At 42.1% G+C, this 13352-nt stretch overlaps 1 protein-coding gene across 4 annotated transcripts in view; it reads left to right on the plus strand.

Annotated features, from left to right (window-relative positions):
- Positions 1-13352, plus strand: part of STAG1 (stromal antigen 1) — a 421343-nt gene that overhangs the window by 111551 nt on the left and 296440 nt on the right. The window lies entirely within an intron of this gene.

The raw sequence follows: 13352 nt of genomic DNA on the forward strand, positions 1-13352 counted from the left end.
AATGATGGTTTCCAGCTGCATCCATGTCCCTACAAAGGACTCAGACTCATCCTTTTTTATGGCTGCATAGTATTCCATGGTGTATATGTGCCACATTTTCTTAATCCAGTCTGTCACAGATGGACATTTGGGTTGATTCCAAGTCTTTGCTATTGTGAATAGTGCCGCAATAAACATACGTGTGCATGTGTCTTTGTAGTAGAATAATTTATAATCCTTTGGGTATATACCCAGTAGTGGAATGGCTGGGTCATATGGTACATCTAGTTCTAGATCCTTGAGGAATTGCCATACTGTTTTCCATAATGGTTGAACTAGTTTACAATCCCACCAACAGTGTAAAAGTGTTCCTATTTCTCCACATCCTCTCCAACACCTGTTGTTTCCTGACTTTTTAATGGTTGCCATTCTAACCGGTGTGAGATGGTATCTCATTGTGCTTTTGATTTGCATTTCTCTGATGGCGAGTGATGAAGAGCATTTTTTTATGTGTCTGTTGGCTGTATGAATGTCTTCTTTTGAGAAATGTCTGTTCATATCCTTTGCCCACTTTTTGATGGGGTTGTTTGTTTTTTTCTTGTATATTTGTTTGAGTTCTTTGTAGATTCTGGATATTAGCCCTTTGTCAGATGAGTAGGTTGCAAAAATTTTCTCCCATTCTGTAGGTTGCCTGTTCACTCTGATGGTAGTTTCTTTTGCTGTGCAGAAGTTCTTTAGTTTAATGAGATCCCATTTGTCAATTTTGGCTTTTGCAGCCGTTGCTTTTGGTGTTTTAGACATGAAGTCCTTGCCCATGCCTATGTCCTGAATGGTACTACCTAGATTTTCTTCTAGGGTTTTTATGGTATTAGGTCTAACATTTAAGTCTCTAATCCACCTTGAATTAATCTTCGTATAAGGAGTAAGGAAAGGATCCAGTTTCAGCTTTCTACTTATGGCTAGCCAATTTTCCCAGCACCATTTATTAAATAGGGAATCCTTTCCCCATTTCTTGTTTCTCTCAGGTGTGTCAAAGATCAGATGGCTGTAGATGTGTGGTATTATTTCTGAGGACTCTGTTCTGTTCCATTGGTCTATATCTCTGTTGTGGTACCAGGACCATGCTGTTTTGGTTACTGTAGCCTTGTAGTATAGTTTGAAGTCAGGTAGCGTGACGCCTCCAGCTTTGTCCTTTTGACTTAGGATTGTCTTGGCAATGCGGGCTCTTTTTTGGTTCCATATGAACTTTAAGCAGTTTTTTCCAATTCTGTGAAGAAAGTCATTGGTAGCTTGATGGGGATGGCATTGAATCTATAAATCACCTTGGGCAGTATGGCCATTTTCACGATATTGATTCTTCCTATCCATGAGCATGGTATGTTCTTCCATTTGTTTGTGTCCTCTCTTATTTCACTGAGCAGTGGTTTGTAGTTCTCCTTGAAGAGGTCCTTTCCATCCCTTGTAAGTTGGATTCCTAGGTATTTTATTCTCTTTGAAGCAATTGTGAATGGAAGTTCATTCCTGATTTGGCTCTCTGCTTCTCTGTTACTGGTGTATAAGAATGCTTGTGATTTTTGCACATTAATTTTGTATCCTGAGACTTTGCTGAAGTTGCTTATCAGCTTAAGGAGATTTTGGGCTGAGACAATGGGGTTTTCTAAATATACAATCATGTCATCTGCAAACAGGGACAATTTGACTTCTTCTTTTCCTAACTGAATACCCTTGATTTCTTTCTCTTGCCTGATTGCCCTAGCCAGAACTTCCAACACTATGTTGAATAGGAGTGGTGAGAGAGGGCATCCCTGTCTTGTGCCAGTTTTCAAAGGGAATTTTTCCAGTTTTTGCCCATTCAGTATGATATTAGCTGTGGGTTTGTCATAAGTAGCTCTTATTATTTTGAGGTACCAAGTTTATTGAGCGTTTTTAGCATGAAGGGCTGTTGAATTTTGTCAAAAGCCTTTTCTGCATCTATTGAGATAATCATGTGGTTCTTGTCTTTGGTTCTGTTTATATGCTGGATTACGTTTATTGATTTGCGAATGTTGAACCAGCCTTGCATCCCAGGGATGAAGCCCACTTGATCATGGTGGATAAGCTTTTTGATGTGCTGCTGAATCCGGTATGCCAGTATTTTATTGAGGATTTTTGCATCGATGTTCATGAGGGATATTGGTCTAAAATTCTCTTTTTTTGTTGTGTCTCTGCCAGGCTTTGGTATCAGGATGATGTTGGCCTCATAAAATGAGTTAGGGAGGATTCCCCTCTTTTTCTATTGATTGGAATAGTTTCAGAAGGAATGGTACCAGCTCCTCCTTGTACCTCTGGTAGAATTCAGCTGTGAATCCATCTGGTCCTGGACTTTTTTTGGTTGGTAGGCTATTACTTATTGCCTCAATTTCAGAGCCTGCTAATGGTCTATTCAGGGATTCAGCTTCTTCCTGGTTTAGTCTTGGGAGAGTGTAAGTGTCCAGGAAATCATCCATTTCTTCTAGATTTTCTAGTTGATTTGCGTAGAGGTGTTTATAGTATTCTCTGATCGTTGGTTGTATTTCTGTAGGGTCGGTGGTGATACCCCCTTTATCATTTTTTATTGCGTCTATTTGATTCCTCTCTCTTTTCTTCTTTATTAGTCTTGCTAGCGGTCTGTCAATTTTGTTGATCTTTTCCAAAAATCATCTCCTGGATTCATTGATTTTTTGAAGGGTTTTTTGTGTCTCTATCTCCTTCAGTTCTGCTCTGATCTTAGTTATTTCTTGCCTTCTGCTAGCTTTTGAATGTGTTTGCTCTTGCCTCTCTAGTTCTTTTAATTGTGATATTAGAGTGTCAATTTTAGATCTTTCCAGCTTTCTCTTGTGAGCATTTAGTGCTATAAATTTTCCTCTACACACTGCTTTAAATGTGTCCCAGAGATTCTGGTATGTTGTATCTTTGTTCTCATTGGTTTCAAAGAACATCTTTATTTCTGCTTTCATTTCGTTATGTACCCAGTAGTCATTCAGGAGCAGGTTGTTCAGTTTCCATGTAGTTGAGCGGTTTTGATTGAGTTTCTTAGTCCTGAGTTCTAGTTTGATTACACTGTGGTCTGAGAGACAGTTTGTTATAATTTCTGTTCTTTGACATTTGCTGAGGAGTGCTTTACTTCCAATTATGTGGTCAATTTTGGAATAAGTGTGATGTGGTGCTGAGAAGAATGTATATTCTGTTGATTTGGGGTGGAGAGTTCTATAGATGTCTATTAGGTCCGCTTGGTGCAGAGATGAGTTTAATTCCTGGATATCCTTGTTAACTTTCTGTCTCGTTGATCTGTCTAATGTTGACAGTGGAGTGTTGAAGTCTCCCATTATTATTGTATGGGAGTCTAAGTCTCTTTGTAAGTCTCTAAGGACTTGCTTGATGAATCTGGGTGCTCCTGTATTGGGTGCATATATATTTAGGAGAGTTAGCTCTTCCTGTTGAATTGATCCCTTTACCATTATGTAATGGCCTTCTTTGTCTCTTTTGATCTTTGATGGTTTAAAGTCTGTTTTATCAGAGACTAGGATTGCAACCCCTGCTTTTTTGTGTTCTCCATTTGCTTGGTAGATCTTCCTCCATCCCTTTATTTTGAGCCTATGTATGTCTCTGCATGTGAGATGGGTGTCCTGAATACAGCAGACTGATGGGTCTTGACTCTTTATCCAGTTTGCCAGTCTGTGTCTTTTAATTGGAGCATTTAGTCCATTTACATTTAAGGTTAATATTGTTATGTGTGAACCTGATCCTGCCATTATGATATTAACTGGTTATTTTGCTCGTTAGTTGATGCAGTTTCTTCCTAGCCTCGATGGTCTTTACATTTTGGCATGTTTTTGCAATGGCTGGTACCGTTTGTTCCTTTCCATGTTTAGGGCTTCCTTCAGGGTCTCTTGTAAGGCAGGCCTGGTGGTGACAAAATCTCTAAGCATTTGCTTATCTGTAAAGGATTTTCTTTCTCCTTCACTTATGAAACTTAGTTTGGCTGGATATGAAATTCTGGGTTGAAAATTCTTTTCTTTAAGAACGTTGAATATTGGCCCCCACTCCCTTCTGGTTTGTAGAGTTTCTGCCGAGAGATCTGCTGTTAGTGTGATGGGCTTCCCTTTGTGGGTAACCCGACCTTTCTCTCTGGCTGCCCTTAAGATTTTTTCCTTCATTTCAACTTTGGTGAATCTGGCAATTATGTGTCTTGGAGTTGCTCTTCTCGAGGAGTATCTTTGTGGCGTTCTCTGTATTTCCTGAATTTGAATGTTGGCCTGCCCTACTAGGTTGAGGAAGTTCTTCTGGATGATATCCTGAAGAGTGTTTTCCAACTTGGTTCCATTTTCCCCCTCACTTTCAGGCACCCCAGTCAGACGTAGATTTGGTCTTTTTACGTAATCCCATACTTCTTGCAGGCTTTGTTCATTTCTTTTTCTTCTTTTTTCTTTTGGTTTCTCTTCTCGCTTCATTTCATTCATTTGATCCTCAATCGCTGATACTCTTTCTTCCAGTTGATCGAGTCGGTTACTGAAGCTTGTGCATTTGTCACGTATTTCTCGTGTCATGGTTTTTATCTCTGTCATTTCGTTTATGACCTTCTCTGCATTAATTAGTCTAGCTGTCAATTTTTCCACTCTTTTTTCAAGATTTTTAGTTTCTTTGCGCTGGGTACGTAATTCCTCCTTTAGCTCTGAGAAGTTTGATGGCCTGAAGCCTTCTTCTCTCATCTCGTCAAAGTTATTCTCTGACCAGCTTCGATCCGTTGTTGGCGATGGGCTGCGCTCCTTTGCAGGGGGAGATGTGCTCTTATTTTTTGAATTTCCAGTTTTTCTGCCCTGCTTTTTCCCCATCTTTGTGGTTTTATCTGCCTCTGGTCTTTGATGATGGTGACGTACTGATGGGGTTTTGGTATAGTTGTCCTACCTGTTTGATAGTTTTCCTTCTGACAGTCAGGACCCTCAGCTATAGGTCTGTTGGAGATTGCTTGAGGTCCACTCCCGACCCTGTTTGCCTGGGTATCAGCAGCAGAAGGTGCGGAAGATAGAATACTGCTGAACAGCGAGTGTACCTGTCGGATTCTTACTTTGGAAGCTTCCTCTCAGGGGTGTACTTCACCCTGTGAGGTGTGGGGTGTCAGACTGCCCCTGGCGGGGGATGTCTCCCAGTTAGGCTACTCAGGGGTCAGGGACCCACTTGAGCAGGCAGTCTGTCCCTTCTCAGATCTCGGCCTCCGTGTTGGGAGATCCACTGCTCTCTTCAAAGCTGTCAGACAGAGTCGTTTGCATCTGCAGAGGTTCTTCTGCTTTTTTGTCGTTGTTTTTTATCTGTGCCCTGTCCCCAGAGGTGGAGTCTACAGAGACAGGCAGGCTTCCTTGAGCTGCTGTGAGCTCTGCCCAGTTCGAGCTTCCCAGCGGCTTTGTTTACCTACTTAAGCCTCAGCAATGGTGGGCGCCCCTCCCCCAGCCTCGCTGCTGCCTTGCGGTTGGATCGCAGACTGCTGTGCTAGCAATGAGGGAGGCTCCGTGGCCGTGGAACCCTCCCGGCCAGGTGTGGGATACAATGTCCTGGTGTGCCCGTTTGCTCAAAGCGCAGTATTGGGGTGGGAGTCACCCGATTTTCCAGGTGTTGTGTGTCTCCGTTCCCCTGGCTAGGACAAGGGACTCCCTTCCCCCTTGCGCTTCCCAGGTGAGGCGATGCCTCTCCCTGCTTCAGCTCTCGCTGGTCCGGCTGCAGCAGCTGACCAGCACCGACTGTCTGGCACTCCCTAGGGAAATGACCCCAGTACCTCAGTTGAAAATGAAGAAATCACGGGTCTTCTGTGTCACTCGTGTTGGGAGTTGGAGACTGGAGCTGTTCCTATGGGGCCATCTTGCTCCGCCCCCGCCTCCTCTCAGCACTTTAAAGCTGTTACTCCATTGTCTTTGAACTTACATAGTTTCCAATAGGAAGTCTGATACTAATCTTTGTCTTTCTGTATCTTTCTGTATCCTATTTCTTTAGCTTCCTTTTGAAGTTTCCTTTTAACACTGGTTTTTAGCAGTTTATGTATTTTGTTGTATTCTGCTTGGGAATTCTCTGATCTTACATTTGTTTTGACATCTTACATGATTTTTTGAACATTCTTCCCAATTATCTCATCAAATATTTGTTCTTCCTTGTAATTTGTCTTTCTGTCTGTAATTCTAACTGTACCTCTCTTATTCCATTTTGATACTGTATAATGGCCTATTGTGGACTCTTAGGTCCTACTATCCCTGCTTTTAAAAAATGAGACTTTATGTTTTTTAGAGCCTTTGTAGGTTCACAGCAAATTTGAAGGAAGACTATAGAGTGTTTGCTTACATTCTCTGTCCCTACACTTGCTCAGCCTACCGTACTATCAACATCTTGCACTAGAGTAGAACATTTTTTAACAGCTGATCAACCTATATTGACAAGTCATTATCACCCCAAGATGCTACTTTTTCTTTCTTTTTTTTGAGACGGAGTCTCGCTGTGTCGCCCAGGCTGGAGTGTAGTGTCGCGATCTCGGCTCACTGCAAGCTCCGCCTCCCAGGTTCATGCCATTCTCCTGCCTCAGCCTCTGAGTAGCTGGGACTACAGGCGCCCGCCACCATGCCCAGCTAGTTTTTTTCTTGTATTTTTAGTAGAGACGGAGTTTCACCATGTTAGCCAGGATGGTCTTGATCTCCTGACCTCGTGATCCACCCGCCTCGGCCTCCCAAAGTGCTGGGATTACAGGCTTGAGCCACCACGCCCGGCCACTAAAACAATATGCTACTTTAAATTAGGGTTGTGATATCCCCTTTATTTTTTTTTTATTGCGTCTATTTGATTCTTCTCTTCTTTGTTAGTCTTGCTAGCGGTCTATCAATTTTGTTGATCTTTTCAAAAAACCAGGTCCTGGATTCATTGATGTTTTGAAGAGTTTTTTGTGTCTCTGTCTCCTTCAGTTGTGCTCTGATCTTAAGTACTTCTTGCCTTCTGCTAGGTTTTGAATGTGTTTGCTCTTGCTTCTCTGATTCTTTTAATTGTGATGTTAGGGTGTCAATTTTAGATCTTTCCTGCTTTCTCTCGTGGGCATTTAGTGCTATAAATTTCCCTCTACACACTGCTTTAAATGTGTCCCAGAGATTCAGGTGTGTTGTATCTTTGTTCTCATTTGTTTCAAAGAACGTTTTTATTTCTTCCTTCATTTTGTTAGGTACCCCGTAATCATTCAGGAGCAGGTTGTTCAGTTTCCATGTAGTTAAGCAGTTTTGAGTTAGTTTCTTAATCCTGGGTTCTAGTTTGATTGCACTGTGGTCTGAGAGACAGTTTGTTATAATTTCTGTTCTTTTACATTTGCTGAGAAGTGCTTTACTTCCAATTATGTGGTCAATTTTGGAGTAAGTGTGATGTGGTGCTGAGAAGAATGTATATTCTGTTGATTTGGGGTGGAGAGTTCTGTAGATGTCTATTAAGTCAGCTTGGTGCAGAGCTGAGTTCAATTCCTGGATATCCTTGTTAACTTTCTGTCTTGTTGAGTTCAATTCCTGGATATCCTTGTTAACTTTCTGTCTTGTTGATCTGTCTAATGTTGACAGTGGGGTGTTGAAGTCTCCCATTATTATTGTATGGGAGTCTAAGTCTCTTTGTAAGTCTCTAAGGACTTGCTTTATGAATCTGGGTCCTCCTGTATTAGGTGCATATATATTTAGGATAGCTAGCTCTTCTTGTTGAATTGATCCCTTAACCATTATGTAATGGCCTTCTTTGTCTCTTGATCTTTGTTGGTTTAAAGTCTATTTTATCAGAGACTAGGATTGCAACCCCTGCCTTTTTTTTGTTTTCCATTTGCTTGGTAGATCTTCCTCCATCCCTTTATTTTGAGCCTATGTATGTCTCTGTATGTGAGATGGGTCTCCTGAATACAGCAAACTGATGGGTCTTGACCCTTTATTCAGTTTGCCAGTCTGCGTCTTTTAATTGGAGCATTTAGCCCATTTACCTTTAAGGTTAATATTGTTATGTGTGAATTTGATCCTGTCATTATGATGTTAGCTGGTTATTTTGCTCGTTAGTTGATGCGGTTTCTTCCTAGCATCTATGGACTTTACATTTTGGCATGTTTTTTCAGTGGCTGGTACCGGTTGTTCCTTTCCATGTTTAGTGCTTCCTTCAGGAGATCTAATAGGGCAGGCCTGGTGGTGACAGAATCTCTCAGCATTTGTTTGATTGTAAACGATTTTCTTTCTCCTTCACTTATGAAACTTAGTTTGGCTGGATATGAAATTCTGGGTTGAAAATTCTTTTCTTTAAGAATGTTGAATATTGTCCCCCACTCTCTCCTGGATTGTAGAGTTTCTGCCGAGAGATCCGCTTGTTAGTCTGATGAGCTTCCCTTTGTGGGTAACCCGACCTTTCTCTCTGGCTGCCCTTAGCATTTTTTCCTGAATTTTAACCTTGGTGAATCTGACAATTATGTGTTTTGGAGTTGCTCTTCTTGAGGAGTATCTTTGTGGTGTTCTCTGTATTTCCTGAATTTGAATGTTGGCCTGCCTTGCTAGGTTGGGGAAGTTCTCCTGGATCATATCCTGCAGAGTGTTTTCCAGCTTGGTTCCACTCTCCCCATCACTTTCAGGCACCCCCATCACTTTCAGGCACCCCAATCAGATGTAGATTTGGTCTTTTCACATAGTCCCATATTTCTTGGAGGCTTTTTTCATTTCTTTTTACTCTTTTTTCTCTAAACTTCTCTTCTCGCTTCATTAATTTGATCTTCAATCACTGATACCCTTTCTTCCAGGTTATTTAATTGGTTACTGAAGCTTGTGCATTCGTCACGTAGTTCTCATGCCATGGTTTTCAGCTCTATCAGGTCATTTCAGGACTTCTCTACATTGATTATTCTAGTTAGTCCTTCGTCAAATCTTTTTTCAAGGTTTTCAGCTTCTTTGAGATGGGTTTGAACTTCCTTCTTTAGTTCGGAGAAGTTTGATCAACTGAAGCCTTCTTGTCTCAACTTGTCAAAGTCATTCGCCGTCCAGCTTTGTTCCTTTGCTGATGAGGAGCTGCATTCCTGTGGAGGGGGAGAGGCGCTCTGATTTTTAGAATTTTCAGCTTTTCTGCTCCGTTTTTCCCCCATCTTTGTGGTTTTATCTATCTTTGGTCTTTGATGATGGTGACGTACAGATGGGGTTTTGGTGTGGATGTCCTTTCTGTTTGTTAGTTTTCCTTCTAACAGTCAGGACCCTCTCAGCTGCAGGTCTGTTGGAGTTTGCTGGAGGTCTACTCCAGATACCCTTTGGCTGGGTATCAGCAGCGGAGGCTGCAGAAGAGTGAATATTACTGAACAGCAAGTGTTACTGCCTGATTGTTCCTCTGGAAGCTTTGTCTCAGAGGGGTATCTGGCTGTGTGAGGTGTCACTCTGCCCTTACTGGGGGGTGCCTCCTGGTTAGGCTACTCAGGGGTCGGGGACCCACTTGAGGAGGCAGTCTGTCAGTTCTCAAATCTCAAACTTGGTACTGGGAGAACCACTACTCTCTTCAAAGCTGTCAGACAGGGACATTTAAATCTTCAGAGATTTCTGGTGCCTTTTGTTTGGCTCTGCCCTGTCCCCAGAGGTGGAGTCTGCAGAGTCAGGCAGGCCTCCTTGAGCTGTGGTGGGCTCCACCCAGGTCGAGCTTCCTGGCCACTTTGTTTACCTAGTCAAGCCTCAGCAATGGCGGACGCCCCTCCCCCAGCCTTGCTGCCACCTTGCAGTTAGATCTCAGTCTGCTGTGCTAGCAATGAGGGAGGCCCCATGGGCATGCGACCCTCCGAGCCAGTTGTGGGATATAATCCCCTGGTGTGCTCTTTGCTAAGACCCTTGGAAAAGCGCAGTATTAGGGTGGGAGTGACCCGATTTTCCAGGTGCTGTGAGTCACAGTTTCCATTGGCTAGGAAAGGTAATTCCCTTACCCCTTGCACTTCCCGGGTGAGGCGATTCCTTGCCCTGCTTCGGCAATCGCTCGGTGCGCTGCACTCACTGTACTGTACCCACTGCCCAACACGCCCCTGAGAGATGAACGTGGTACGTCAGTTGGAAATGCAGAAATCACCCGTCTTCTGTGTCACTCACGCTGGGAGCTGTAGCCTGGAGCTGTTTCTATTTGACCATCTTGGAACGGCCTAAAACTACCATCAGAGAATATTATGAACACCTCTACACAAAGAAAGTGGAAAACCTAGAAGAAATGGATAAATTCATGGGCACATACACTTTCCCAAGACTCAACCAGGAAGACGAAACCAGTTGAATCCCTGAATAGACGAATAACAAGTTCTGAAAGTGAGGCAGTAATTAATAGCCTACAAACCAAAAATAGTCCGGGACCAGACAGATTCACAGCCGAATTCTACCAGAGGTACAAAGAGGAGCTAGTACTATTCCTTCTGAAACTATTCCAATCAATAGAAAAAGAGGGAATCCTCCCTAACTCGTTTTATGAGGCCAACATCATCGTAATACCAAAGCCTCGCAGAGACACAAGAAAAAAAGAAAATTTTTGATCAATATCCCTGATGAACATCGATGCAAAAATCAGTAAAATACTGTCAAACCGAATCCAGCAGCACTTCAAAAAGCTTATCCACCATGATCAAGTGGTGGAACCAGCAAGGCTTGTTCACCGTACTCAGATCAATAAATGTAATCCAGCATATACACAGAACCAAAAACAAAAACCACATGATTATCTCAATAGATGTAGAAAAGGCCTTTGACAAAATTCAACAGCCCTTCATGCTAAAAACTCTCAATAAATTTGGTATTGATGGAACGTATCTCAAAATAACAAGAGCTATGTATGACAAACCCACAGCCAGTATCATACTGAATGGGTATAAACTGGAAGCATTCCCTTTGAAAGCTGGCACAAGAAAGGGATACCCTCTCTCACCGCTGCTATTCAACATCGTGTTGGAATTTCTGGCCAGGGCAATCAGGTGGGAGAAAGAAATCAAGGGTGTTTAATTAGGAAAAGAAGAAGTTAAATTGTCCCTGTTTGCAGATGACGTGATTGTCTGTTTAGAAAACTCCATCGTCTCATCCCAAAATCTCCTTAAGCTGATAAGCAACTTCAGCAAAGTCTCAGGATACAAAATCAATGTGCAGAAATCACAAGCGTTCTTATACACCAGCAGCAGACAAACAGAGAGCCAAATCATGAGTGAACTCCCATTCACAATTGCTTCAAAGAGAATAAAATACCTAGAATCCAACTTATAAAGGAAGTGAAGGACCTCTTCAAGGAGAGCTGCAAACCACTGCTTAATGAAGTAAAAGAGGACACAAATAAATGGAAGAACATTCCATGCTCATGGATGGGAAGAATCAATATCGTGAAAATGGCCATACTGCCCAAAGTAATTTGTAGATTCAATGCCATTCCCATTAAGCTACCAATGACTTTCTTCACAGAATTGGAAAAAAGCTACTTTAAAGTTCATATGGAACCCACAAGGAGCCCTCATTGCCATAACAATCTTAAGCCAAAAGAAAAAGCTGGAGGCATCATGCTACCTGACTTCAAACTATACTACAAGGCTAGAGTAACCAAAACAGCATGGTACTTTTTACCAAAATGGAGATATAGACCTATGGAACAAAAGAGAGCCCTCAGAAATAATACCACACATCTGCAACCATCTGATCTTTGAGAAACCTGACAAAAACAAGAAATGGGGAAAGGATTCCCTATTTAATAAATGGTGCTGGGAAAACTGGCTAGCCATAAATAGAAAGCTGAAACTGGATCCCTTCCTTACACCTTATATGAAAATTAATTCAGAATGGATTAGAGACTTAAATGTTAGACCTGAAACCATAAAAAACCTAGAAGAAAACCTAGGCAATATCATTCAGGGCATAGGCATGGGCAAGGACTTCATGACTGAAACACCCAAAGCAATGGCAACAAAAGCCAGAATTGACAAATGGGATCTAATTAAACTAAAGAGCTTCTGCACAGCAAAAGAAACTACCATCAGAGTGAACAGGCAACCTACAGAATGGGAGAAAATTTTTGCAATGCACTTATCTGATAAAGGGCTAATATCCAGCATCTGCAAAGAACTCAATCAAATTTACAAGAAAAAAACAACCCCATCACAAAGTAGATGAATGATACGAACGGACCCTTCTCCAATCAAGACATTTATGCAGCCAACAGACACATGAAAAAATGCTCATCATCACTCGCCATCAGAGAAATGCAAATCAAAACCACAATGAGATACCATCTCACACCAGTTAGAATGGCGATCATTAAAAAGTCAGGAAACAACAGGTGCGAGAGAGGATGTGGAGAAATAGGAACACTTTTACACTGTTGGTGGGACTGTAATCTACTTCAACCATTGTGGAAGACCATGTGGCGATTTCTCAAGGATCTAGAACTAGAAATATCATTTGTCCCAGTCTTCCCGTTACTGGGTATATACCCACAGGATTATAAATCATGCTGCTATAATGACACATGCCCACGTATGTTTATTGCGGCAATGTTCCCAAATAGCAAAGACTTGGAAACAACCCAAATGTCCATCACTGACAGACTGAATTAAGAAAAAGTGGCACATATACACCATGGAATACTATGCAGCCATAAAAAAGGATGCGTTCATGTCCTTTGTGGGGACATGGATGCAGCTGGAAACCATCATTCTCAGCAAACTATCACAAGAACAGAAAACCAAACACCGCATGTTCTCACTCATAGGTGGGAGTTGAACAATGAGAATACTTGGACACAGGAAGGGGAACATCACACACCGGTGCCTGCCGTGGGGTTGGGGGAAGGGGAGTGATAGCATTAGGAGATATACCTAATGTAAATGATGAGTTAATGGGTGCAGTACACCAACATGACACATGTATACATATGTAACAAACTTGCACATTGTGCACATGTACCCTAGAACTTAAAGTATAATAAAAAATTTTAAAAATAAGAAAAATAAATTAGGGTTGACTGTTGCTGTTAGTGTCTTGCTGATTTTGGACTCTTACTGTTTTTACAAATCTGTAATGACACATCCATCATTATACATGTTTCACTCTCCTAAAAATCTTCTGTGATATGCCTGTTTATCCCTTCCACCCACTAAATACCTGGTAACCACTGATTCTTTTTGTTTTTTTGAGAGGGAGTCGGAGTCTTGCTCTATCGCCCAGACTGGAGTGCAGTGGTGTGATCTCGGCTCACTGCAAACTCTGCCTCCCGGGTTCACGCCATTCTCCTGCCTCAGCCTCCTGAGTAACTGGGACTACAGGCGCCCATCACCGCACCTGGCTAATTTTTTGTATTTTTAGTAGAGACGGGGTTTCATCATGTTAGCCAGGCTGATC

The sequence above is a fragment of the Trachypithecus francoisi genome, unplaced genomic scaffold, assembly GCF_009764315.1.
Source record: "Trachypithecus francoisi isolate TF-2019V2 unplaced genomic scaffold, Tfra_2.0 Lachesis_group0, whole genome shotgun sequence".
Classification (NCBI taxonomy): domain Eukaryota; kingdom Metazoa; phylum Chordata; class Mammalia; order Primates; family Cercopithecidae; genus Trachypithecus; species Trachypithecus francoisi.